The sequence below is a fragment of the Molothrus aeneus genome, chromosome 2 (genome assembly GCF_037042795.1).
Source record: "Molothrus aeneus isolate 106 chromosome 2, BPBGC_Maene_1.0, whole genome shotgun sequence".
Classification (NCBI taxonomy): Eukaryota; Metazoa; Chordata; class Aves; order Passeriformes; family Icteridae; genus Molothrus; species Molothrus aeneus.
The window spans coordinates 46303975-46331020 of NC_089647.1; the positions used below are offsets into that span (position 1 = coordinate 46303975).

At 40.8% G+C, this 27046-nt stretch overlaps 1 protein-coding gene across 2 annotated transcripts in view; it reads left to right on the forward strand.

Moving 5' to 3' along the window:
* Positions 1-2845: 2845 nt before the first annotated feature.
* WASF3 (WASP family member 3) overlaps positions 2846-27046 on the forward strand; it is a 65942-nt gene continuing 41741 nt past the window's right edge. For both annotated transcript variants that reach the window (XM_066544850.1, XM_066544851.1), the window contains exons 1-2: positions 2846-2940; positions 22224-22314. The gene's annotated coding sequence lies outside the window, so the exon portion shown is untranslated. The remainder of the gene's footprint in view (positions 2941-22223; positions 22315-27046) is intronic.

The following is a 27046-nucleotide window of genomic DNA, read 5'->3' on the forward strand; positions in this document are numbered from 1 at the left end:
CGTTGTAAATCATTTGTACAACACTATTTATTTTAACATTATTCAGCAATTTTGTGTTTCCTGAAAGACAAAAAGGTTTTCATATCATGAAATATGCTCTCCAGCAGGAAGCAACAAGCTGTATAACAGGCTTTCAAAATATTGTTTCTTCTTACACTGTATCTTTTTTTTGTGTGTAGGAAATTAAATATTCAGGAAGATGAGGTCCTTATAAATTTGATCTACACCAGTGATATTATATGCAGACATTAAGAAAATGTCATGCTCACTTCCACTAACTCATCTTGGTTTCAGTCCCCAATAACCCTCCCTTTTCATTACCCTCTGAAGTCTGGTTCTTCCTTCAAGTGAAATTAATAGAAGATCAATCCTGGATATCTCTTGGTGTGCCAGTCCAAACCTCTATTTACTGCATTCAGAGGGCTTATCTGAAGCACAATTTAACTTAAAAATAATATTGGTTCATACAAATGCTGATTCAATTATTCCTTGCATTTAATTTAACCACCTTTCTTTTTCTCTTAATGAAAACTCAATACCAATTCAACACAAATTGTTTGGCAGATTTGCCTTATTTGCAAATTCAAAAGCAAGGTCAAAGCAGCAGTAATAAAGCTGTGCCTGAGCTCCTTTCTTACAAGATCTAGATGTTATTAGAAATGGCATTAAAAATGTCATGAATACAGAGGAGAAAAATGAAAGCTAAGAAATAATCCAGGAGACTGGGAAGCAGCCGGAACGAAATAAATGTTAATTAATACCTTGCATCACACAGGCTACTTACTTGTATTGATGGAGCAGAAAAAAAGTACTGGTAGAGATAGGTCTGTTTGAAATTAATACTTTTAAAATCTCAAGATCCCATTTTCAGCATGAAAAAAAGGACCACTGAATGAGTATGAGTGCAGCTGTATTTTAACAATAGCAAATAATTTTCCTTCTGTTTTGTTTTACAGTCTTTGAAGAGTTTCCATTTGCTGCATATGTATTTCAGGAAAAATACTCTTTTTTTGGATAGAGAACAAATTTTTCTGAAAACCTTGAGACTATTTTTCTCTTAGGAGTTTTGTCCCACAAAGTCCTAATATTAAGTAAAAAGCCTGCTGCTTCCTTCTTTTAGGGTTATGTTACTTAAAGACTTCTTTTCTGTTTACTTTGCTAGTGATCATAAAACTGTCACCATCAGCAGTTCAAAGCTGGTGCTTTTTGCTGTGTAATCTGGAGTGATTACAGCAGTGGTTCTCAGCTGTTGCTTCTTACCACGACTGACACAAGTACCTCAAATACAAATACTTTTTTCTGAGAATTATAAGAATCCCACATACTGAGTTTTTGTGGGGTTTTTTTTTTGGTGAAAAGAAGGTGCTTGTGAGCCTGCAACTTTGCTGTAAGGCAAGATGTGGGGAACTGAAGTGGTTCATCTGGGTTGAGCTCAGTAAACTTTTGGTCACCAGTTGACTGGAGATGGTGTTTAAAAAAACTCTACTTTCAGCTGTGATTATTTTTCTTGACTAAATAGTATTTATTCAATATGACTCCAGAGAGAGTGGCTGAACCCTTCAGCTTTCCACAGCCTGAGACACCAGTGCCTCACGGCTCCTCCGGGTCCAAGTGTCTGCAGCGGAGCAGCCCGAGCCCCCATGGATGGGGCAGGCTGCTGAGCTGGTTAGATCAGCTGCTGCCCACCAGTGCCTGCTCCCCTTCTGTAGAGCATTATTCCATGATCATGGGGGTCTTCCTGACCTCTTTGTCCCATGTAAAGACCAAGCAGAGGCTCTATCGATCTGGGGCAGCCTGCTGAACGGGGCAGAGCAGCTGGTCGTCACCTTGATGAGCTCACTGGTTTTGGGTGTCCTGTGTTAGTTGTCATGAGTTATTGAAGCCGCCCGGCCATTAAAATAAATTTAGCAGTTGTTCTACACACCCTGCCCCTCCAAATCGGATTCACGTGATACACTCCCACCTACTTTTTTCCTAAAGGCTTCGAGGCGCGCAACAAAAGCCCCCGCCGCAGGGATAGCCACAAAGGCCGGCAGCTCAGGCACAGCTGGAAGGGGCACGTCGCTGGGCCTCGGCCGGCAGCTGCAGCCCCGCAATGCACCTGCCCAGCGGGGAGAGAGCCCGTCTGGATAAACATGGATCTCTTGGGGGCCCGGATGCGCAGGAGCTGGATTCAGCAGGAATTGGGTCGCAAGGGCAAGAAAAGGGCAGCGATGGTGGGTGTGCTTGTGGCAGTCGGGAATGAGGGCAGAAGCGCCGCAGAGGCCTCTTGCGGGCAGAAAAGGGGCCGGGGCGTTGGGTGGGTGACAGCACCGACCCCGCAGGCGACGTGAGGCAGGCGCCAGATGGCCTCGGGGACTGCGAGGGACTGGGTACCGCTGTCCCGCAGCCGGGGCCGGCTGGGGAAAGGGCGGCTCGGGCACTGAGGGAGAGGCAGCTGCCCCCGAGGGACGCGCCAGGGAGCCCCAGGGCAGCCACCACACCCTGGCCGCTTGGGCGGCCTCACGGGGCCAGGCGGCACCCAGATCAGGGCGGGCAGGGGTCGAAGCGCCGGGTATGTGCCCGCCAGCTGGGAGAGAGATGAAAGGATGAAGGCAGGGAGAGACGAGGGAATGAGGGAGGGAGGAGGGACGGAATCGCCATCCCTCGCTCCCGGCCGCTCGCCAGCCCCAGGTAGGGGCCGATGATTGACAGCTGACACCGCCCTCCCGGCGCTCTCATTGGCCGCTCCCCATGCCGATCAGCGCTCAGCGCCGCCGGCGCCTGCATCCCATTGGTGGGCTCTGCCCCGCCCCTCGCGCAGGAATCATAAGGGCGGCGAGGGGGCGGGGCCCGCGGCTGAGGGGGCGGGGCGGCGGCGGCTTAGCCCGCGAAGGCGGCGGTGGCTGGAGCGCTGGAACGGCGGCGGCCGGAGCGGGATGGGACGGAGCGCGGCGTCAGGTGGGTGCGGGGCTCCACTCCAGCCCCTCGTAGCCACGGTGCAGGGAGGGCAGGAGGGCGGGCGGCCGCGCTTAGAGGGTCCTTTCCCGTCCTGCGAGGAGCGCGGAGGGGGAGCAGTCGCTTTTTAGCGGTCTCCAGCCCGCGGGGACAATCCCGGCGCTGCCCTGCGGGAGCCCCCTTTCTCCTCCCGGCCGCGGCGGGGGCGCCGGCGGGTCGCTCGGGAGCTGCTGGCTGTGCTCTGCTGGCCCGGGCTGAGCTGTCCGTCCTCGGGCCCTCTCGCCTCAGCTTTGTTCCGAGTCCTCCGCCGGCCTCGGCCCCTCGCCTGTCCCTGGAGCCGCGGGGCGCGCTCCCCTTCCCCCCGCGCTCTCGGGGGGAGGCTCCGGAGCCCTCCGTACTGGGGTCGGGGACGGGCCCCCGGACTGTTCCCCGCGGCGCTCCGATCGGGCAGCGGGAGCACGGCGCCTATTCCCGGGAGCTGCCCGGGGGGAGCTCGTTCCCCGCTCGTGTTCGCCCCCCGAGAGCGGCCCCCGGCACCGCCGAGGCTTTCTGATGTCCGGCGCTCTTCAAGTATTTAAGAAATAATCGTCTTTGGCTTTGAAGGGCGCTGGCAGTCCTTGACAGCTCGGGAACTTTTAAACCCTTCCTCGCCCCAGCGCGTTTGGGGTTTTTTTTGTTAATTCTTTTCCCCCCTACTTGGCTCTTAAGTGAATGTGTCGCTGAGAAGAAGCCTGGAGTTTGAGTTGAGTGCAGGCGTGTGAAGACAGGGATTTATCTCAACTGCTTAGTGTCTAACACTGACCTAAAAGCAGTTAAAAAATGCTTTGTTTATTCTCTTTCTTTCTGATATAGTTCAGTATTCGCTGCAGATAACAGGAGAAGGGCTGATAGTTTTAGGTTGAGCAGTAATCTGTGAAGTGGGGCCAGTACTTGAGTGATTGGATACAGTTGTGAGATTCCTTGATAGAAGACACTTCAAAGCACAAATGGTGTAGTGTGTGTGATGTTGGTGCAGGAATAGCAAAAAGCTGTAGTTCTTTGTGCCTCTTTTGTAAACTGCAGCGAATGAGGAGACAGTGTTCCTATTAGAAAAAGATGGGGCAAATTATGAGAGCAGCCAGGAACTTCAAGAAACTTAAAATCTGGAGATGAGGAGGTTGTTTTTTCTTGCCTATCATGCAAGACTGGCCTTCTTTTTAAAACTTGACGTAGGGAATCAAAAAATATTACATTTAGAGGAGACAGACTGTTGTTTTGACTTTGGCTGATACAGTATTTTCCATAAACTAATAGCGAGTGTACTTGAGGAGAGGAATGAAGTAATGGAATAAGGCTGCAGTTCTTATCCTCCAGTAGGCTGTCCCACACTACAGCGCTCTGTAGTTCAAATGTGAAGTTAAGTGGCCCCTAATATATAAAGGATGACATGATACAAAATAATTATGCTGCACTAAAGTGCTCAAGCTGGAAATCCGTGAAAGTTACTGGTTACAGTGCTTGCAAACTTCAATGATTGAAGATTAAACTCTGTGTTTGAGCAGTGGAACTGAGCTTTGTCAGTTGTTATGCTACAGCTTTTTGCCTTTTAAGTTCTCATCAGAAGAAAATATGCTAAGATGGAAGGACAGTTATCTGCCCACGGGCCCCAAGTCATTCTTACTAAGAATTAGGATGTTTTATCTGTAGCTATTCATTTGAGACTAGGACCATACTATGTTTCCCTTAAGTGATGTGGAAACTTGATTTGTTTCCAGCTGAATTCTGGGGATGAGTTGTGCAAAGCAAACTTTTTCTGTCCCTTGCTGGAAGATTAGTTTTGTGTTTATATAGCTAGCGGCAGTATGAATGGAGTTATTAGGCAGTGAACACAGAGGTTTTGTTGTACATGAAATAATGTATAATTGAGCCAGTCCTCTTCTCGTTTTCCATGGCTGTTTTCCTCAAATAAAGAGAAAATAGAAAACATTTTTTTTTAATCAGATACTGAAACAATAGTCTTGATTATACTCAATAGTTACAGAAATTGAATAGTCTTTGTTAATCTTCCTATTTGTCCATGGAAGTATTAAAAATTACTTTACGTGCCATAAATAGAATTGCTTGTGCTTAAAAAAGGTATTTTTACAGCAGGAATAAGTTACTGTGGCTTCATGTTTGATTTATATGGTACGACACATGTGACATTTCATAGTTAATAACAGCATAAGCCTGTTTTGTTTTTCAGTATGTGCTTTATCTGTAAAACATGCCTCAAGGGATCATGATTTTAGGAGTAACAGTATAAAGTCCTTGTACGTCAGCTACTCTTTAGTGTGCCTACTTTAGCTCAGGTTTATTTACTTCATTCTTCAGTGAGAAGGTACATGCCATTTACTTTTCTGAAACAAGAATAGCACTGTCTGTGGGCAGTATTGCTGTATGGAGGAAAGAGAAAGAAAAGCCATCATCTGACAGATGATAGAGTGTTTTGAAGTGTCTTATACAGTGATGAGAAAGACAGGGTTTCTGGAAAGCTAACTAAATCAGAGCAGATACTTTGGTGAAGAATTCCAGAAGAGCTGATGGTGATTGAGTGTTTCCATCACTGTATCAGTGTGACCTGGACATGAATTAGCTTTCATGTCTTTGCAAGTCTTTGTTTTTTGATTAAACTTCCTGCATGAACAGTCACATATTAGTGTACTCTTTGTTCTTTTGAGCAGTCTCAGAGCACTCTCTTCCAGAGTTCTCTTGACTGCTTTGCATGAGGAAAGAGCAAAAAATACTGTTGCAGGTAATTTCAGTCTGCTCTTGGAGGCCTGTCTTTAGCTGATGTGTACTTGATGTTGTCTTGTAACTGCACTGGAATCTTGTATAATACAACTCTTCTTGGGCTTTTCAATTCAAATGGGATGTGTTACGACTTCCTGGTTCATGTGTGGCTCCAGTTAAAACTACTAGACAATTTGTGGTCGTTACTTTTGATTTGTTTTTATTTCATTTTTGCTTGCATAGGATCCTGAGCCATAGGCAGTATATCACATGAATTACACTGCTTGTGTAAGTTACTGACCCAGGCTGTGCATGCCCAGTGGGTTATGATACTAAGTTTTGTTAAATATCTCCATAGCAGAAGTACATTAGTATACAGTACTGATGGGGAGCAATTGGTCTTGTCAGGCTAATTTCTTAATTCTCTAATCTTAATGGCATGCAGTAGATGGAGATCATTGATAGGATCAGATTACAAATGTCTTCCAGTGTAGGATATAGCTGTACTTTGCCTTTGGAAGCTTCCCTGTACAAGGAGTATGATGAATCACAGGCTGTCACTGCTTATTCTCTTAAAAGGAAAGGTGGAGGTAGAGGGTGACTATTAACTTCTCCATATGGAAGGCTCACATACAGAATAGCTGTAATCTAAGAAAAATTAGTGTCTCAACTGAGAATTAAATCAAAGCATCTCAAGCCTTAGCTCTGTAGCAGAGCTACCATAGCACTTACATTCTCTCTTGAGAACTTAGTCTGCCTTTAGAGGTAAAAATTACAATAATCTCAAGTTACACTAGAATTATTTGTTACAGTTTACCCAAATGTTTTCCTTCACATTTAACTATTATTTAGATCCAAGCCAACCTTTGATAAAAGTTGTTGAAATGTTGCATTGAGTTCTTTTCTTAAATGGTAAAGCACAGTTGTTTTTCACCCCTCTTTTGAAAATTCAAATAACTGAAATATTTTTAGCTACTGATGGATGTAATTTCTTCTGCCACATGAAGAATCAAAATGCTTGGGAAGAAATTAAGAAATTTGTACAAACAGCTGGAGATCAAAATGGCACCCTTTATGCCGATTTAAGCTGCGAACTTGGAGCTTATCTTTGATTTCTTCATTTTTGACAGGGGAGGTAGCTGGAGAATTATTTTGAAGGCTTCTAAGTATGGTAAATATTTGTTGGATTTGCTGGTTTTTATTTGTGTTAAGGCTTTATAGGTGTCTGGAATTTCAACATGCTGTGAATTAGTTTTTCCTTTCACATACTGAAATATTCTGCTGTTGAACTGATGGTGTTTTCTGCATCTAGAAATGACCCAGAATGTATGGGGATTTTTTTTTTTTTGGGACCTCTCAATTCAGCAGAATTTTAGTTAATCCTTCAAGATTCTTGGAGCCCCTTCCTATCTAACAAATATAATCTCTTTATTCTAACAGAGATTTGGTAGCCAAATTCAGTGATAGGGGAGAGCATGTGTTTCTGCTGAGTGTAAAGCATAGTATGCCACATTTATTAAATATATTGGTTTTGAGTATTTATTATACTCTTGCGACTTGCATGCTTGAACTGATTTACTTTTACATTTTAAAGTGTATGTTTTAGAAGCAGAGAAATTGAAATTGTTATTCAGTGTTTCAGCTGATGGATCCCAGATTTCTTGGGCATATTCACACTGGCAAACTACTTTGCTCATAACAAGTAATAGTTGGAGAGCTTGTGTATGTAATAGGTGATGCATAATACATCAAAACATGTTAGTAGTATCCAGTGAACGCTGGAATTGATTTCTTGATGTTGGTTTTGAAATCCTGTAGTTGAAAAGGTCAGTATCAAGTGATGCTGAGGAAAATCATTCATTTACTATGGACTTGGTGTTGTTGTAACAGAGCAACAGGCAGCTGTGGAGACTAATGTGCTGGAAGACAAGGCCTGCAAAGCTTGTTTTATTTTGAGACTTCAAACAGCCTTTGGAAGCACTTCTTCGAGAAGTTCTTCTGCCTCATTACATGTGAATGGATAAATGAAGTTTGAGCTTGTGAATTAAAAGGGGGGCTTTAGTGGCAATGTGGCTTTTTAGTTTGTTTTTCTGCAGCAGTTAGGTCTTGCTGATCAGTTTTCTATAGAATGTTGCAATTCTCTGGAACTTATATCAGCACAGATTTACTGCAGAGTTATTTCCTGGGAAAGTAGTGTTTTTCTTTATAAAGCTTGGCTGCTGCTTTGAATGCTTAAACAGCTGCAAACATGGACAAGAATACATCACTTCAAGTAAAGCCTTTGATTTCATGCTGAATTTCAAGACACTCTTGTATCAATGTTTTTTGCACATGGAATATTGAAGTTTCTTCTCACCTCTGCATGCCAGCTTGAGCTGGAGTGGAGCTGCAGTTAAATCTTAAGTTATATTTAAAGAGGATGTCTTGGTACAGTTATACTAGTGGTTTGGTTACAGTATCAGATTATTTAACTGAATAGTAGGAGAAGGGTATTTGCATTGCTAGACAAGCAGCTGTGCAAGCCATGTGCTTTCTATCCAGTCTTCTTTTGGCAGAAGGAACCAGGAACTAGCATTTCAGCAGCTTCTTTTTTTTTTTTTCCCTAGATGGAGGAGATCTTGTTTCCTTCTGCTCAGCCAGCTTGATTCTCTTGAAGCTTTCCCTTCCAATCCTACAGGTCTTGTACATGTTCACTGTAGCAGGCATCAAGCACAGCTCATGCTCTTGTAGACTACGCTGAAATTTCAGGTATCCTTTGATTCAGGGTAGGTAGCTCCACACAAGCACATAGTGAACATTAGGAGCTACACCTAGTTATAGCTCAAGCTATTCTTGCTGTAAAGACAGACCTTCATATCTAGTTGCTGAATTTCTGTACTGGATTTGCACTGATAATGACAAGAGAAGCTTCCATGTTGTTGGACTAATAAGTGGTTAAGTTTTTAGCCTTAAGGATTTTTATTGTCCCAAAATAGCTGCATTTGAAATACTAATGTAACATCATTTGGATTCTGATTTTTTTCTAGAATGCTTGCCACCTTACTGGAGAAAGTGTGTGCTTTGTAAAGTGTTGTTCTGGTTGCTGTACTAACAATTCTGAGGGCCTCGGATCTGCAGCTTGCTGTCATGCTTGGTCACACAGCTGGCTGAAGCACTGTCTGTCTAGTTGGCTCGATGCTGGAGCAGGTTTAGCAATCTTCTGTAATTTCTCTGTCTTGGAGGGTGATGGCAAGGTTCTGTTCAATGGGATTTAGAATTCTACTTGGAAAAACTGGGGAGAGGGAAGTGATATTCCACAGCTGGGGAAAATTTCAGAACTTCTGTTGTCTTAGCTGCTTGGAATGGACTAAATATTTTACATTATTCAGTAAATTGGTCCAGTTACTATTTCTGTGCATTATTAATGAAGGACAGAGTCAAATATTGTAGCAGACTGAACCCTCCTCTTAAATCTCTGGCTTTCTGAAATGTGCAGAAATAAATCTTATACAGTATATAGTCCAAACTGCATCTTTCTGTTAGCCATTTCGTCTCTTAATCTGGAACTATTGAGGCAGCAGTATTTCTGAAATAATCACCTTTACTGGGTATGTATTACTGCTGCCTGTGACAATGACTGCTGAAACCCCAAATTCATTGCCTTCTCTCCCCGTTTCATGCTTTAAAATGAAGCTGTTAAATGCTTTGTGTGCGACTTCCTCATTTGCATTTTCTGTTCCCCTTCCTCTTGCTGCAAACTCTCGCTGATGCATTTTTTTTGAAGTCTTTTACTTCCCTTCGAAAGTCGCTCCTATATCCTAGTAATCCCTGTAAAAAGACAAACGTTATGATGAACTTCTGCTTTGTGTCATTTCTAGTAAAACCCACTGATGCCTTCTTTTTGAGAGTGAAATACTTGGAGATGTAAAAAAAACAAACCCCAGCAAAAACCACAACAAAAACCCTTCCCAGCTGCCACGTGCATCCCTGAAAAAATTTAAAATGGAGGGAAGTAGATGCAAGACATGAAGTGTAAATCCTTGCCAAATGTAAATCCGTCTTCCCTTAGCTGAGTGAACTGCTTACTATCAAATTTCTTTAAGCCGCAGAATGTTGGTTTTGGCAGGAACATCAGAAAGAGTTTTCTTTCTTTTAAACAGTTGTTGTTTGGAAAACAAGCATATGTTTGGCATCATCATAGACTTCTAAAAGAGGAAAAAGTGACTTTATTTTCAAAACGTATAGTAGAACTGTATTTTCAGCAGAATCAAATGTTAAATGCTTCTGGAAGCTTAAATATGATAGTGTGTCCATACAGTTGGTTGTCAAGGTTGAAACAACAAGCACAGTTAGCCCCGAAGCTGCTAAATGCTAATCCAAGCTTGGCATGTATTTTTCTCAGCCAATTGAACTGAGGAAGTTAGAGAAGCACATAGACAGCCTGTAATAATCAAGTTTTTAAAAGCAAACTTAAATGTTGAGGTTCAGTTATAAAAAATGCAGCCTTATTTTATACTTTTGGTAATGGTGATGTTGACTGTAAGACCTGTGACTCTAAATCTGTAGTTTGAGTATCCCCACTCTTATTCATTCTGGTGGAATTATTGCTGTTAATGCTTTTGAATATGAAGCATTAGAAAGTATACTGAATTAGATTTTGTGAACTTAAAGGATGATAGTCTAAATAGTAAACAGCTTTGATTTGTTGGTCAAAGAAAGATAACTTCCTTCATGCCTCATCACAGAACAATTAATGCAGCATAGAGCAGTCTGGGTTACTCAAAGAAATTTGTGTAGGTTCACTGAGTTACAGGGATAGGCTAAGAAATGAGAAAAATTAGGTGTTTTAGCACTGGGTGGGAAACAGGGAGATTGAACTGTGAGGGTGAGAAGTATGGATGTTGAATCTAGAGGAATAAAACTAGTGAATTTATTTGAGGGTTACTGAGAGTTGTTATAATCTCTTGAAGATGTTTAACCTGATGTTTTAGAGCTAAAATATAGAGGAAACCTTCAAACAAAAGCTTGTCTGAAATACAAAGCTTGAAGGACAAGTGTTCTTTTGTCAGAAGTGTATTTTTGAGGCTTCTAAAGCCACTTTGAACAGAATACTAAAATAAATGTAACTCTAGGAAGATAAGACTGTAGAAATAATTGAATTTTGCTGTGGATTAGTTGATTTGCATTATATTAGTAGTGTTCTCTAAAATATGCCTTCCATACTTTTTTTGCTCATTTCTGCAGGTGTATAATGAAGTGTTCATCCTCTTTTCTTGTTCAAAGCACACAGGACTTGATGATTTAAATCAGATTCTTATTGAGTGCTAAAAGAAGAACAAACTTGGCCAAAGTCGGAACCTTAAGCAGTGTGGTTTTTTTTGTAGGCTTGAAACAACTTTTGGTGATTCTGCATATAAGAGAACATGACCTATGGAACAGCTGGCCCATAAGAAGTAGTTTTGTTGCAGAACAGACTTATTTACATGTTAACTTGGTAATAGGCTACTCCTAAATAAATGCCTTTCTCAAGGGCAAAATACCTCTATACTGTTGTTACACTTGAAAATGAGGTAGTTGTGAAAACATTAGATCTTGGAAGTGTTGGGGGCACTTACCTTTTTGAAAAAAAGTGTGATTCCTATGATAATCTGCAGCATGGTTTTCTAAAATAACAAAGTCAGCATTCATCTGCACTGTGCAGAAGGAAACACTGTATTATTTGGGATCAGATGATAGTTTTAAGTGGTACTTCATAAAGGAGGCTTTGGGAAAAAAACCAAGAAACCCCAAACATCAACAAAAACCTCCAAACAAACAAGGTTCCATGCCTTCTTGATGATCCGTTTTAGTTCATTGTACTTGGTGCAGAATTTGCCAGAGGTTTTATAACCTGTAATAACACGAATGGTCAGCTCAAATGATTGTGGTGCTTACACCTCCTGGGCACTTGTTGGTCATAGAGGTAATGTCTGAAGAGCTACGTGAGCATTTCAAACTGAGGTCAGGTGTGGTAGGAGAGCAAAGGCATCAGGTTCTGCATCTGCTGTGGCTTTACTTGCAGCCTTCCACCCATCTACAGTGCATGTGCTGGTGCTCTTTGAACAAAAGCTTCATGCACTGCGTATCAGTAGTTTTAACTAAGCCTCCCTGTTTGGTTGTATTTTATTCCTCTACTGCTCTCTGGCCAGCACCAAGCAGCTGTTAAATAAAGAGGGAAAGAGGAAACCATGTGTCACAGCTGTGCAGCTGTGGTCCTGCCCTCTGGTAAGTGGAGTTGTTACTCTTCAAAGCATTGTGTGGTTTCTGCATTTTATATGGAGGTGGGAAGAGGTGGATTTGAAGTTGTGCTGGGTTTCCTGCTGTCTTTTATCTCTTCCTATCCCAGAATGAAGTGGTCAGTAATATCCAGAATGTCATTGCTTCCGTTTCCAAATGTAAGCCACACATTGCTCTGGAGCTGTCAACTGCTGCCTGGGCAGGCATGGCATTGCCCTGGGACATGGCATCCCTTCTTTCCTGTGACATCCTCTGCCTCCACTCCTGCCTACATAGGGTTAAACAGAATAGCTGCTCTTCAAATGAAAAAAAATTCTTGCATGTTTACTGGCAGCCCATATCTTTCAGCAACCAGTTGCCACATTAAATGTTTATTTTTTTTCCCAAAAATCAAGATATTTTGCATCTTACATGATGTGAATCTGTATTTAATTATTGGAAATCTAAATTATTTATAGTTTTCAAAATGTAAATAGAGGAAGGCAAAATTGAAATGGGTATTTTCTGGTTGTTAGAAGACTGAGGAAAGGATGCAGACAAGAAACCAATCCAGAATAGGATAATTTACCTGCAATCACATTATTATGGAGATGTCTGAGATGTATATATTGTATGTATTAAGTAATTTAGGTTTTCTTTGTGGTCACATCATATCTTAGTTATTGTTTCTAAATCTCTTCATGGAAATTACTTTGTAAGATGCTGTGTTTGTGGTAGCTGACTGCCTCTTCTTCTTTCCCCCCAGTAAAAAATACTAAACATGGCTGCGAATGTCATAGTGAAGTAATCTGAAGGATTTAATTTATGGGAATATGTAGTGGGAACAGGTAAAATTAGTCTCTTTAGTTAGTATCAACTGTGTGGTGTTGAATCTGATGGTAAGGCAGTAGATGACCTGGATGGGTTATGTGATTAGGATAATGAAGTCGGTATTTTTCATTACCCATGTTAAAAAAGTATTTTAAAATTCCTTTTTATGAAAACAGGTCTTAATTAAAACCATAAAAATCCCATGGTAACAGCAGGCATGATTGTTTTAAGCCACTTCAGCCTTCTTTTCAAAAGAAAAAGTGGACTTTATTTCACATACTTCTGGATTTTTGGTGATTTGTTTGATCTTCCTAAACTGCTAAGCTCCTCTACATTGAGTGAGATTTGAGGTCACAGATCCATGCAAAACTGCTTTAGTTTAACTGGCTTATAAATAAAAATGTTTTTAACAAAAAAGACCCAAAAGAAACCAACAAAACTCAGTTGCATCTGGCCCTTTAAAAACAGGAGGAGGGAAGGAAAAAAACCCCTAGAGAAACTAGGATAGACCTGAACCATGTAGCTAATGCTCAAGTATGCCAGTCTCTTTCCAGAACAGCTTTCCAGCTGGGATGAAATAAGGAATAATTCAATACATAAGTTTCACCTGTTAAAAAGCTTTCATTTCTGTCCCTCCCTTCTCACCCACCTTATTTCTTTACATAATAATGTCCTTGATTGAACCCCATAGGTCAGCTGTAAGGAGTCATTAACTGTTGAATTGCACTGAGTTTTAATTTTCTAAATGGTGGCTCTTTAATGATTAATCTGTATGATACCTCTGTCTGTTTGAAAACAATTTATATGGTTTTTGAGACTTTAAAATTGGGGGAAAACCCTACACATTTCACAAATATCTTCATAGTGATAAAACATACTGGTTTTATGTTTATAGAGAGATCTGTATCTGTAGGTACACAAGGCTTTATAAATGAAATAACTACAGCATTAGCTACATACACACATGAGTATGTGCATATGAGAAAGATGTTTATAAGAACAGAGTATTTCAGTTGGAAGCATTTGTCCAGTCCAGCTGCCTGACTGCTTCAGGGCTGACCAAAAATTAAAGCATGTCCTTAGTGATGTTATTCAAATGCCTCTTAAACACTGTCAGGAGCTGAGGCATCAGCCACCTCTCTAGAAAGCCTGTTTGAGTGCGTGACCCCTCCCTTGGTGATGAAACACTTCCTACTGTCCAGCCCGAACCTCGCCTGGAGCAGCTTTGAACCATTCCCATGTATCCTGTCACTGGGGCCCGAGGAGCAGAGCTCAATCCTTCTCTTTTCACATCCCTTCCTTGGGAAGCTGTGGAGAGCAGTAAGGTCACCACTCAGCCTCTGTTTGTCCAAACGAGACAAACCCCAAGTCCTCAGCCACTCATTACAGAACTTTTCCTCACAGGCCCTTCTCCAGCTTTGTTGAGCCTCTCTGGACACATTCAAGCACCTTCACAGCCTTCATAAATTGTACACCTGAGAACAGTAGACAGTCCTTGAGGTGAGGCCACTGCAACACTGAATGCAGCTGGACAATCTCCTCTTTTGCCTGGCTGGTGATGCTGTTTGATGCATACTGAGATGGGGTTTGCCCTCTTGTCTGCCAGGGCTCACTGCTGACTCAGACTGAGCTTCTGCCCACCATGTACTCCAGATCCCTCTCCCAGTTTATACTTCTGTCTGGCATTACTTTGTCCCAGGTGCACAATCCAGCATTTGGACTTGTTAAATTTCATTCTATAAATCATAGCCCAGTGTTCCAATCTATGTAGATCCCCCTACACAAATCTCCCTGTTCCTCAGGGAAGCCAAAAGCACTTCCCAGTTTGGTATCACCACCAAACTCAGTAAAGGTGCACTGCACTCGTTCATGCAGATGGTTGGGAAGTACGGGGAGTGGCCCTGGAACTGACCCCTGAGGAGCAGTGCTGGGGACCGGTCACCAGCTGTACCCCCTTCACTTTACAGCCCTTCAGCTCTGCCCTTCAGCCAGTCCTTCACCCAGCACACCATGAACCTGCTTGTCCTGCAGCTGGACAGCTTGTCCAGAAGGATGCTGTGACAGTATCAAAAGCTTTCCTAAAAATCCAGAAGGAGGCATCTACTGCCTTGCCTTCTTTAGATCTGTGACCTTATCAGAAAAGGTTACCAAATTAGCTTATTAGTTATGACTTTCCTTTTGTGAATCCATATTGACTGTGCCTGATAATTGCATTATTCTTTAAATTCCTCTCAGTATTACCCAGTATAATCTTTTCTTCTATGATTTTTCCAAGAGCTGAGACTACAGACCATTAATAGGTCTGTAGTTTCTTGGATCTTCCTTCATACCCTCCTTGTAAATTGGAGTAAAACTAGATCTGGATCAGCAGGGACCTCTCTCGACTCTGAAGACTTTTGGTAGATGATGGACAGGGGTGCTGCTGAAGCATCCACTGGCTCCTTCAGAACTCTGGGATGAATCCCATCGTTCCCCATGGAATTGGAAATATTTAGCTGATCCCTTAGAATTTCATTGCCATAAATGGAACCTCGCTGTTCCCACACTGACGGTCTTCCATCTTGGGAGTGGGCAGCCCCAGCTCCATCAGTATTGTGACTGAAGCCACCTGACCAGCAGGTTGGGGGAGGTGATTTTCAACTTCTGCTTCGCTCTTGTGAGATCCCACCTGCAGCGCTGCATCCAGCTCTGAGGCCCCCAACCTAAGAAGGATGTGGACATGTTGGAGCAAGTCCAGAGGAAGGCTATGAAAATAATCAGAGGGCTGTACCACATCTCCTGTGAACACAGGCTCAGAGAACTGGGGCTGTTCAGCCTGGGGAAGAGAAGGCTTTTTGTGACAGGACAAGAGGCGATGGCTTTATACTGAAAGAGAGTGGATAGGAAGAAGCTCTTTACTCAGAGGGTGGTGAGGCACCAGAACAAGTTGCCTAGAGGTGTTGTGGATTCCCCATCCCTGGAAGTGTTCAAAGCCAAGTGGCTCTGAGCAGCCTGGGATAGTGGATGGTGCCTCTGCCCATGGCAGGGGGTTTGGAACAAGATGATCATTAAAGTCTCTTCCAACCTAAACCATTCTGTAATTCTGTAATGGAAAAAAAACACTGAATGACATTGTTTTTAATTCACCCCAGCAGTCACTTAATCATCTCCCACAAGTCCAATGTTTTGTTTTAGACCTCTTGCTCTTTATATACTTTAAAAAGCCATTTTAAAGGATCATAAAGCAGTTCCCAATGGAAGCAAGCTTCATATCTCAGTTGTGGTTTTTTAACAAAGGATGTGGCCTTTTAGGAGGCTATAAAAACAGGGAAGGTGAATTTTTTCCATATATCTACCCAGCTCTAGATCACAAAGCATTATTCTGTCTGCTAAGGTGAGGATGTGCCTTCTGTTCTCCAAACATTAAATCTGAGTGCTCTTATGTTTTTTCATTTCTCTTTCACCACCATGCTGTGGGGAAATTAGCCATGGAGTGATGTGAGTTCCTGCTTTCAGCTAGATCCAGATGTAAAAATATGTTTTGGCCCTGAATGGGGTGTGCTAGAGAGAGCAGCTGCTTGCTTGGTCCAGGCTGTGACCATCTGCATAATTCTGATTCCATGGAATTGAAGTTGGCTGTCAGCTACAGCAGTGCTGAGTTGTTTAGTAGGACGTTGGTGCTGCCTTCTTCCCTGTTGCACTTCTTTATTGGTGTGATGTTTTTTCCACTTTTTAAAAACCACATCAGTTCTGTTTAATTTTTCTTTTGTTCCTGGACATTCTGAAACCTACTAGATTTCATTTCTCAGTCTTGAGGTGTCTCATTTGTGGTTTATGTGTGTGTGTATATATGGTATTTTTGGCTAATGCTTTTCAGCAGGGTTCTGTGGCCTGTGCTGATTCATGCTTCCCTTACTCTGCCACTTCTCTCTAACATTATGAAACTGTAGAGTACAACCTGCTTGAGCCTCTGCTATTTCTGGAGATGTAGGAGTGAAGAAAATATTAAATCTTGTTCAGCACAAGGTGAAATCTGTTATTTGATTTGAATGTTGGCTGTTCATGACCTGAGAATATTTTTTGATTGATTTTTGTCACCAAATTCAGGTACTTTAATGAAGCATTTAACTTGAAAGTCACATCACCTAGCCTTGGACTAATCCCCTTAATGAACCCACAGGTTTTCTGTCTGGAGTACTTACACAAAGCATCTGTCTTAGATGTTCATGCTTTTTAGCAGTGCCTGCTAACAACAAGAAATGAGGTTGAATGCTCCAGAAAGTGCAGTTTAAGGGACTTTTCTATTTCGAGAAACATATTCTTAAATATTAGTAATTGAAAAACTGTGCTATGTAATGCTGGGTGGGTAACAACTGAAATTAGAGATGCTGTCTGCTGAGGATGACCCATTTTTAGTGTTGTTACATGACATTGGGGATCCACTTGAGTAAAGGCATCCGAATTCCTTTTGTGAAGCATTAGGGAGACATCTCTACAGGCTAGGAGTGGAGCTAGGAGGGAGCTCTTTGCTATTCTGTAAGGATGTGTACTCTGACCTTCTGGAGAAGAGTGCAGTAATAAAGCCTCATAATGGCGTTATTATAAAGCAGAGCACTAGGGCTCAGGAGCTCAGTCCCTGGGCAGGGACCGGGTGCCCGAAGCTAGCTCTCTCATGCCAAGGCCGCAGGGCTACCATCTAGCAAGCATGGTGATTATCAGCTCTATAGTGATTGCAAGCTCTCAGGATTTCAGCTCTGCTTGCTAGGTAGTGGTGCCCTGGGCTGGAGGCTGCAGCAGACGGAGAGAGAGGAGAAGGAGAAGGCGCAGGCTGTTCCACGAAGATGGCTTTGTTTGGGGAGGTCCGTGAAGGGTCTCTGCTCTTCTTCTTTCTCAACTAATGGGGTACAGTATGCTTCTTTTATAGGGTTGGAAAGGATCCAAGCTTGACCAATGGGTAAGGGGTTAACATGACATTGCCTTATAGGGTTACAGAGATAGGTTAAAGGGTGGAGGACAGGAAAACAGGAATTTTCTTTTGCTGTTTCAGCATTCCTATTGTTCATATCCTCCATGGTGCTTTTCCTAAATCTATGGAGTTTACTACAGTGCAGGGCTGTATTAGGAGAAAGAGCAGGCTGATAGTACAGAAGACTTGTACTGTGATATTAGGGTTGTTATCTGTGAAGAATTTAGGGATGGTGATTCTGCCAGCAAACCTTTTCAAGTGTTTGAAAACATTTTGATATTGATATCCCATCTGAAATCTGCTCCTTTTCAGAGGTATTGGCCTTTTGTCTTTCCTGGTGGTGGAAGAACCCTCTCTTTTTGGATCAAAGACAAGAGAGCTACTTCCTGTCTCTTGTGGTTGGTACTAGTAATTTGTGGTATAATCTTTGTTTGGCTTCATTTGCAGTAAAGAGTCAGTGCTGACTATAAGAAGAGAGTGTAGTCCTGGGCAGGCCTCTTGTTGAGACACCAAAGAGGTGATAGATGTAGGGATGGTCCTGCAGGAGCCAGCAAAGAATGTCTGACAAGCCACTGCTGTTACTGGCTGGCTTGTAGGCTTGATGGGCTGGCTTTTGTAGATAGCAAAATTTCTGAAGATCAAGTGTTTAACCTCAGATAAATTCTACAGGATGTTTAGGATTTTGCAAGCCTGCTGTTTAGATGGGTTTCCTCTGTCCAGTACTGAAGGACTGCTATACTCAGTCAAGTAGTGAATATTTGTACCATAATCCAGCGAGTCAAATGGAATAAAAGAGACATCCAGTACTCCACACAGGTTGGATTTTTTTATTTTATCTGCCTGTGCTCTGAAGAAAAATTTCCAGAACTTGAACTTGTTTGTTCCTTGGATGGAATTGGTGGCAAAGGACACACTGGGTGTGGTGACTAAGTCTGACTGTCAGAGTGGTTCTCAAGAAGATGCAGAGTGGGAAAGTATCCCTTGAGGGCTTGTCAAAGGGCAGGTTGCTCTCTGCACTCCAAGTACAGTGTTTATCCCAAGTAATTTTGCATTTCTGGATGCTGCAGAGGCTCATGGATTAGACAACAGTGAGTGAATCTTTAGTTAAAGACCACCTGGAAAACATGAGTTGCCATGTCTTTATGCTGCTCCTGTTCTGTGCTCGAACTTAAGACTGGGATATGGAACAATCTAGTTTAGAGTAGAGATTTAAAGATAGTCTAGTTTAAAATAAGAAACTTCTGAGTTGTCTTGATCAATCTTAGAAAAGCTGCTTAAGATGTGCTCCTAAGAGGCCCCTCAGTTTTAAGTAACTGATTGTATGGCTCTTTTACAGAAAAGCCCCCATCCCACTGTAGAAGTACATAAGATCAAGGGGGACCTAACCACTAATTGATGTGTGGTTCTACTCTTTGAAGGCTTCAGAACCTGTCTGGGTTTTCCAAATGTGTGTTGCAGAGTTACAGTAGTTTCTAAGATTGAATTTCATACTTTAAGATTAAATACATGCACAAATTTAACAAGGCAACCCAGTACTGAAGTTTTAAACCACTTCCTTTTTTGTCTCTGTGCATTGGTAATGCAGTTACTTGAATTCAAACTATAGTGGTAAACTTTGGGTCTCCATATATGAAAACATATTTTAAAAAACCCTCCCCCTACCCCAGAAAGCAGACTTCAAAATAAAATCCTTTTTTCACCATTTTCATGATGACCTGCCATTTGGATACTTTTAATCCTCAATCTGTGTAAAAGTTATGTATTGCATTAAATCCTTTATGTTTTTTTCCTGTGGATTTCTGAAGTAATCCTCTGTGTGCCATATAGCTTGTTCTTCAAATTGCTTGCCTATAATAGTCTCATTTCTTGGAGTTTTGTTTAGAAAGCTTTAAAACATCGATTTTAAACAAAATTCAGCTGGATGTAAATTTCTTACCAGAAGTCAGTATTACACATTCTGCATGTCTAAATTCTTATTCTGTTGAAACTGTTTAGTACTTCCTGTAATTTAGTCAGTGAATGTGTCAAATGGGGCACTTGGCAGAGGAGTCAGTGATGTTCTTGAAAATGAGTAAGCATCTTTTTATAATGCTTTTGTTGTTTTGTTTTTTTCCCTCTTGGGGATTTTATGGGAAAGAAAGAATCCATTCAAAAGGGAATGTGTGTGTTTTCACAGTTGGGCAGTAGATAGGTATTGCTGGACTGTTAGTGGTGTACCAAAACATATTTTCCTTTCTGTATCTTGTGTTTTCATCATAGCTATGTATCTTAAATGTGGAACTCAGAGAGAGTCCAACACTTTGTCTCTGGCTTATCCTGGGCCTTTTTCAATATTCTATTTAAAAAAATATAAAAAATCTGCTTGCAAAAAAAATAATCTAAAACTGCTTGACATTGACTACATCTTCATGTTTTTATTTGGCCAGGTAAGGATTTATACTGAAATACACGTCAAGATAGTTGATTTGGTTTCACTGTGAAAGCTGAGATTTGTCTTCATGGCATGGTAGTTCTCAGCTTTCTTTCCATCCCTTTAATCCCTTTATAGGTTCTGTATTGTTGATCTGAGTGAGGAGTTCTTTCATCACAAAATGGATTCAGGGATCCTATTTATGTAGTGCAGCACTGCAGACAGTGTGTAAATGTAAATTATGGAAGTAAACTGCAGAATGTGGACAAAAACGTGTCACTCATGTGGGGAACTGAGAACTTCCTGCAGTGCCTTTGCTGCTGAGGATACTGTAATGTGTAAACACATTCTCAGACCCCTTGGTAGTACTGGAGGGTTTAAGATCTATATAAAGTTCCAGTCACCTTGTACCACAAGTGCTCGATGATGTCTGTTCCATAGTGTTGTTAATGTAGTGCTGTTTGCTCTAAAGCAGATTTACTGTTTCCTGAGCCACAGGCATACTTAAATCACTGCTGGTTGAAGTCGCTTACAGAATCACGGAAAGGCTTGGGTTGAAAGGAATCATAAAGAATATCTAGTTCCAATGCCATGGGCAGAGCACTTTCCACTAGGCCAGGCTGCTCAAAGCCCTATCCAAGATGCCCTTGAACGCTTCCATAATTTCTCTGGGCAACCCATTCCAGTCTCACTACCCTCACAGTGAAGAACTTCTTTCCAATATATAACCTAAACATACCCTCTTTCAGTTTAAAGCCATTCCCTTTTGTCTTTTCATTACAAGTCCTTGTGAAGAGTCCATCTCTAGCTCTCTTGTTGGTCTCCTCTTGGTACTGGAAGTTGCCGTAAGATCTCCCTGGAGCCTCCTCTTGTCCAGGATCCTGTCTTCAGAGGACAAGGTGCTCTAGCCCCTCTAATAATCATTGTGGCCCTCCTGGAATCCCTACAGCAGGTCCACATCCATCTTATGTTAACTTAGGCAAATAGCTTTCCCCATTTAGTACATCTGTCCTGGTAATGAGAACATGAATGAACTGTATGTATGTGAGCCTTTATAATGTGTCCCTTTAATTTTTCTCTAAGCAGATAAACACTTAAGTGAGGACCAAGACCTTGGCCAACTGGTAGATTTTGTGAGCAAGTTAACTAGAGGACAATATTTTATTTGGAATATGTGGTTATTGCACCAGTGGTTAGTGGAATCAAGGTCTGGGCACCTTAAAGCTGTGGTATTTGGAGGGAGAATGAAGGAATGTGAGCAAGGCAGGTGGTGACAGTGAGCAAGGAGGACACTGCTGTCTTGGCTTTGAGAAATCTGTGTGGTGACTTTAAGTGTTTTGCTCTTCTAGATGCTTTTTCTTTCTTACACGTCACGGTTTATAATTGTGTCCTTGAGATAAAGAAGTTTTTTTCCTTTTGTAAATTTTAATTGTCTAAAATATTTAGGCAAAAAAATGCATAGAGACACCTCTTTAAAATTCTGGTAATAGTATCAGCCTCCTCTAAGCAAGTGATCTGTTTTAGAGATCATTTTTATATAGTTCTTGCAGAAAGGGCATTTATATCTTAACTGCAAATCCCCTTAATTTATAAAAATTTCGTGTATGACTAAATGCTAATCTATAAGTCACAGTGTTCTCTTGATGCTAGGAACTGTAATATTTTCACGGAAACATCTCATTACTTTATTTTTGCAGGAGATTCTCATTGCTTCTTTTTAGTCTGTTTTAGTGGGTTTCTGTTCAGTAATATTTAATTTACTGTGAAGGATCTCAGAGGGATTTAAGACTGCTGTTTTATTGTGCATTACTGTAGGCTGTTACATCATTTTTCCATCCCTGCAGTCTTCAAGTGGGTAAATGTTACTTTCTCTGCTGATGTTTCTATTTAAAAATTGATTATAAAATAACACAAGCTATTTTGTTACCTTGAAAAAAATTAAGCTGTATCATGAAATATTTAGCACAAAATGGTTAAAACTGTCTGGATTCTACTCATGCATATTTTACTAAGTTTTTTTTTTCCAGCTGATTACTGAACCGAGCCCCACTTTTAATGCATATTTTTAATTATTCTGTTACTGAAAGATTAAGTTAGATTTGTCTTTGTTTGCAGAAAAAGCCACCTGAGTGTGCCAGGAAGTTAGAGAACAGCTGTCTTCTCAAAGGCATAAACAGTACGGATATTCCACGCTCCTTTTTAAATGGTAAGTTGTTCAAGAGAGCTCTTGCTGAAATTCCTTGTCACTTACTTTGCATTTGTGTGAATCTGTTACAAATAGCTTGGACGACTGTGATAAGTCCCTCAAACTGAAGACCAGTGATGAATTTTAGAAACTTTTCCAGAAGGTTTTCAGTTAGCCTTGGGAAGGAGGTTTATATTTTTGTGATATTGAAGATGTGCTGTATTAGGCCCTGAAACAAATGTCAAAAGCATTGCTCACCCAGGAGACTGGTAGCATTTAAATACTAATCTTATTGTGTAGAAACCGAAATAAATTTACTTTATTCATGGTTGTTCATGAGCTACTGGATTTATAAATTTGCATCTGTTAATTACTTTTACCCTGTATAATCTGTACTTTGTTGATGTATTGTCTAAGAGATTTAAACTAAATCTGCTGAAGTTGAATGTTTGTTGGCATCAAAGTGCAACGGATAATAAAAGATTTGTATTTATTGATATTAAACTAGCTGTGTGGGGAAATATTTCCCTGCCCCCAATCTGTCTCAGCTGCCACACTCAACACCAAGGACCTTTAGATAAAGATTATCTGTTGCATTGCTGGAAGAGTAGCAGTTTCCTCATGGTGTGATACAAGAGGTGGGACACACCTGGGGGTGCTAATGGAGGACTCCTGGCAAGGTGCAGACAATTTTGTTACAATAAGTAAAGCTGATAAATGTATGCATGTGTGTATTTACAGGGAGCTGCAGCTTGTTGGCATTTGCCAGTGGGAGAGAGAAACTTTTTGAGCAGGGGAGGAAGCTGAAGAGCAGATTTGTTGTTCTTCCTTCTGAAAGGAAGAGGTTAAAAGTAGTATTAGCTACCTGTAGGAGAGGCTGTTTTCTTCCAGCATTGCACACCGCAGTGCTGCCTTGGCAGAAACCACGGCCAGCCTTGCTTCAAGGTCTCTGAGAAACTGTAAAGTATGCAGCAGTGACTTAGGAGACTGTTCAGGATACTATTCTCCTGTGTCCTAGAGCTGTGTCCTATAGACTCTGTCTATAACCCTGGCTATGATCCTTTGCCACACTTTCCCCCTCAGCTGAAATTCACTTATGCTTCATTTCTGTTTTGAGTTCTGAGAATATGCTTGATGATACTTGAGATGCTTTTCCGCATATATGTTCTGAAAGAGATTGTACTTTAAGTTAGGAAAAAGAATAATTCTGGAAAACGTGTGCATTCACAATTTCAAGTAGGAAACTGTTTTGAGGAATGAAGGAATAAGGAAGCAATATGGTGCACACAGGAGTGGGAGGGTTATGGTAACAGCTTTTGAAGGAGAAGGGTGAAAGAAAACCCACTCTTTCCTCCTTTACCCCTCTTGCATTACCCATTAAATGGAAAGGTAAATCAATGGTTATATACTGAAATTGTTTGGAAAAAAGATCTCTTGCTGTAACGGTCAAAAGTGGAGGAAGTGTCTCAAGGAAAGTAAGTAGTCTGTAGGAAAAAAAAAGGGTAAACTAAATATACATATTGAAAATTTTGTCAATTCACTACTAAATTATTAGATTAGCATATTGCTTATTATTTAATGAACCAGTGAATGTTACAGCACTGTTACATTTCAGTTGCTTTTCATGTGCATGGAAACATCATTGCTTTTATTTACAGGGAGCTGTAGAAATTAGTTACTACAGGAATAAGAACCTTGGTTTTGGAATATTTTACCTTGGTTATATTTATTAATAAAGCTTCAAAAATTATTTTGAGCTATTTGCTGTTCATTCTTAGTGTAGTTTTATCAAGTATTCTCTGTTTCTTTGTGCAGTTTAAGCCCAGCTTTCATGTAGAGTTTAATTGAAGTGTCAAGTGTTTAACTAGTCTGGAATTTAATGTAACTGATGGGTGTCTAAACACAATGCTGAACATACTTGAAAATATCAACCTTTAAGTTTTTAAAAAAATATTAAAACCTAATTCTAGTGAACAAATTCTAATTTTTGATTGAACAGTGATCATTCACGTATCAGAAACATTCAGATTGGACATACAATTTGGAAAATGCCTGATCAATAAAATGAGAAACTTGTATTTAAAATAATGATTGATTTCTACAGAAATGTAATGTATTTTCTTTTTAAATTTCTATTCAAAGAATTTCACTTTCAAGTCAATAAAAAATTTCAACAGCTTAATTCACCTGCATGTGTAGTAAGGCATTTGAATTTGAAATTGTCACTCATTTTGTCACTTGGATTATAGCTGTGCCTTGTCTTGCTTCTCTGCATTTCCTACTGCGTTTTGCCAATGTAAATGCCCCCAAAAGTTGTCAGGTTGATAAAAACACCAGATTAAATATTATATTAAACCTACAACACTACAGTACAAAAGTGTCTTCCACAAAGAAAGTTAGAGAACGTGCAGTGAGGAGTGAAATGCCAGATGCAGGGCTTGAAAACAGCCTCTGATGCTTACTAGCCCCAGCTGTCAATTCAGTAGACTACCAGAAGAATTCTTTTGTCATCACATACAAGCAATTCTAAGAAATAGACCTTTACACTTATTTTGGCAAATAAAAATACAGTGTATTCACTTACATGTTTTGAAAAAAGATGTTAAAATTATATTTGTGATTGCTGTGTGGATAATACTCCAGTGTTTAGAAATACTTTTATTGGGAAAGCAGCTTGGATATTTTCAGTCAGGGTTAAACCAAATTTATGTGCCAAGACTTTTGCCAGTACTGTCTGACTTTTCAGTCATGTAATCTGTATCCTTTCACCTTCATGGCTGGTAAATTATACAGTTATTTATTAACTTAAATGTTTGATTTAGAGCAAACTGTTAAGAATATTCCCTGAAAGAAAGAAGCTTTTCAGAATGGGGCAGACTGAATGTGAAAAGTAGGTTGGGCAGGAGAGAAATAGTCTCTGGAGAATGGTGGAGGGTTTTTGGACTACTTGACCAGCCAAAAACTGTGGATCACCAATTGCGTAGCAGTGGATGGGGGGACTAGCAGGACAGCGTTTTCCCAGTGGTCTCCCGGGGTGAAAAAAGACCTATGAGAAAGGCAAAAGTCTTGCAGAATTCTTGCATTGCAAACAGTAAAGCCAAAATGAGGTGAAACTGGTTTTGGGAGAGACTAACTTAAAACATGGTAGAGAAGTGATCACAGATTTCCATCTTCAGGTACACACATTTTTGATGAGCCTTTTCTTGTTTCCTATCAGATTTTGCTGTTAGGAGAGGCTGAATATTTGGGCTTAGCTCTTGCCTGTCTGGGGTTAAACTCTTTTCAATATGCACTTATTTACATTTTGGACTTGACTGCGTGGAGTTAGATTAAATTGCAGCCTGGCAAAATGGGTTTGATGTTAGCAAATTTCTTCTCTTTGTATATCCAAACTGGTGTCTGCACTGTGAGAGCCTTAGCATGCTCATCACATATAGAAATATTCTTTGTTATCACTGTCTGAGACTGGGAAATGTTCATTTCTGCAAATAAATGCAGTCATTGGCCTCTTCTCTGAACTTTTCTGTGATTGGCATCATAATAACTTCCCTCTGAATTATGCAGCTAGTGCACAGGGATCTGCTTGAAGATGAGGTTTAAATCTTGGTTGCCTGTTCAATGATTAAATAAATCAGCTTCTAAATTTAACTGATGTAGTTAAATTACTTCTTGAACTGTGTGTAGATTAGTCTCTAATGGCTTGATTTTTTCCATATGTGCTTGTAGTCTATGTAGATTACACTGATTATTTTAAAGTGTAGTTAAGAGCAACGTAAGTATTGATAGGTTTGTTAGATAGTTTGGTGGGGTGTATGGAAGATCCATGTAATCACAGATAACTTTAAATTACAGTCTTTGGGAGCTGGAGTCAATGTGTTTGTGCCTGCAGCCACCCTATTAGTCCATAAAAACAAACTGGTCTCCAGTCACAAAGGGTTTTGCTTGGTTTGATGTGATTCTCAACCTCAGGAAGGGTGCCAACAACCACAGCATTGCCCCTGGAGCCTCATCACAGAGATGGCAATAGCAGTCCTTTTTCTGTTTAGCAGCCAGCTGGTCACAGCTGTAGTTAAGAAATCTATTCCTCTTGGATTGGGGGATCTCATCAGCTCAATGGGTTTTAAACTAATAATTGCATTTCACAGGAGAAGATTTTATCACCAATAGAACAGCAACAGTGCTGCTGTGAGGGAGGCAAGTTTAGAGTAGGTTCACTTCAGAATTCAGCATCTTTGTTTGCTTCTGTTGTATATTTAAAGAAAAACAAAAGCTTCTTGAGTATTAACATGCCAGGATTTAATTCTCCCTCCCCCCCATTGTTTTAACGTCAACATGTTTAGGTTCAAAATCTACTTACTAGTGTTAAGAATTAATGTCTAGGAAATCTTTTTGTTCAAAGCAATTTAATGATAGGAAATATTGAAAGTGTTTTGATCCACTATGCAAAATATTTTGAGGCAAACTCATGGCAAAGTTCATACTAACCACTGTGGAACTGGAGGGGTGAAAAGCATCATTTGGGTTTTTCTTTCTTTGGAAATAGGTGCCCTAATTGATTTCCAACTGCTTTCTTAAAGTTTACAAGAGACTGCTGTGATCTTCAGGGTCTAGATGGATGCCCTTTCTTTTTTAAATTCAGGAATAAAATTAAAGCATATTTCATCAATACTCATTGCAGTGTTATACTTGTAAATAAAACACTAACATTTAAAGCTTAATTTATTATTTGGTTTGTGCATTTCATGAAATGGGT